The sequence below is a fragment of the Octopus bimaculoides genome, chromosome 9 (genome assembly GCF_046866305.1).
Source record: "Octopus bimaculoides isolate indiv1 chromosome 9, ASM4686630v1, whole genome shotgun sequence".
NCBI lineage: Eukaryota > Metazoa > Mollusca > Cephalopoda > Octopoda > Octopodidae > Octopus > Octopus bimaculoides.
Window position 1 is genome coordinate 18,289,392 of NC_142936.1, and position 1,758 is coordinate 18,291,149.

Here is a 1,758-nt window from a genome sequence, read left to right on the forward strand (position 1 = left end):
ATATTGGGCATGATGTAATCGACTTGCCCCTCCTCGAAAATTTCAGACCTTGTGCCTAATGTAGAAAGTATCATTCTTATCATTATCTGCTGGAAGGCAGTGAGCTGGCAGAATTGTTAGCACGCCGGACAGCAGTTGTGGCCTCTTCAATCATTCTGTCTTCAAGGCTCAGGTTTCCATTGCGAAATCATTTAAACCATTTTCGAGCTGACCACTCACTGGTCATTTCCCCACCAAACGTTTCGTTGGTATCCCGAGCAGCTTCATCTGCTTTACGTCCTTTTTTTTTTTTGAAGTTGAATAGCAAAATTGCTCGAATATCGCGCTTTGACACTTCCATTTCAGATGTAACAACGATGAAAAAAAATGTCAATATTAATTTATTGATGCATTTGGGCAAGTCTATGTCTGTATTATCAGACAATTGCGAAAAAATGTTTAGGAAAAATTCATAACTCTGCGAAATTCCAGTACAAATTCTTCATGGTTGAAAAGGTTGCTTATTTTTTACTCAACCTGGTATGTATGTCATTATTCGGTTTATTTCAAGATTTCTTGCCAATAGAGAAAGAACCGGTTTCTAACCTTGATCCAACGCTCCTTCTTTGGAATTTCGACATCAACAACAGGGTATTTTTGTATGTATGTATGTATGTATGTATGTATGTATGTATGTATGTATGTACAGATTTGTATGTTTTGTGCATGTATTCTCGTGAATATAGTTGCATATCTAGACATGCTCATATATATTTAAATGATAAACTTTTGGAAAGTTTTGCAGATTTTTACAGTTCCAGTGATGGATTGGATCTGTAGTCTTCAAATTAGTTTTCTCCTTTCTGGTCCTGAGAAGCCCAATTTCTCAAGATTGATATTTAGACAGTGTGTTACATATCCCAAGGCTTCAATAATTACAGGTATAAACCTGAACTTGTAATCTGGATAGAGTAACTGCAGATTTCTCAATAGTTCAGCATAGGTGTTCTCTTTCTCATTGATCTTCAGTTTTATGTTAACATCTGCTGGGCAGTTAATTTCCACAACAGTGCACAGTTTCTCGTTTCTATCCCAAATTATTATATCAGGACGTTGTGCTTACATTTTGTTGGGGTCTTCACTGGGACATTCCACCAGTATACCTTTTTATTATGAATGGCTATGGCTTCGTATGTATGTATGTATGTATGTATGTATGTATGTGTATGGCTCTCTTCTATTTTTAATTATTTAAATTCTTCTTTTGAGGAAGAATTTAAATTTAAATTATTTAAATTATTCCTTAGAGGAATGTAGATAACGAAAATTATGTCACATTTTAAACTTGATAACAGTCTTGCATATGCTTATTGCTTCACTCACGGATAGTATTTGTAATGTGTGAGTCAATTGGTTGATTTCTCTTTCTGAAAATCCAAACTCATTCAGACTGTCAGTGAGGTATTTATCACAAACCCAAGTATATATATGTATATGTATATGCATATATATATTTTTTATCGACCTCGAAAGGATGAAAGACAAAGTCGACCTCGGTGGAATTTAAACACAGAACGTATAGACGAACGAAATGCAGGTAAGCATTTTTCTCAGCGCGCCAATTATTCTCCCAGTTCACCGCCTTTATATCATATTTATATTGGTTTCAAATTTTGGCACAAGGCCAACAATTACGGGGGAGGAAGTTAGTGAATTACATCAACCGCGGTGCTTAACTGGTACTTATTTTATAATTCCGAAAGGATGAAAGACAAAGCA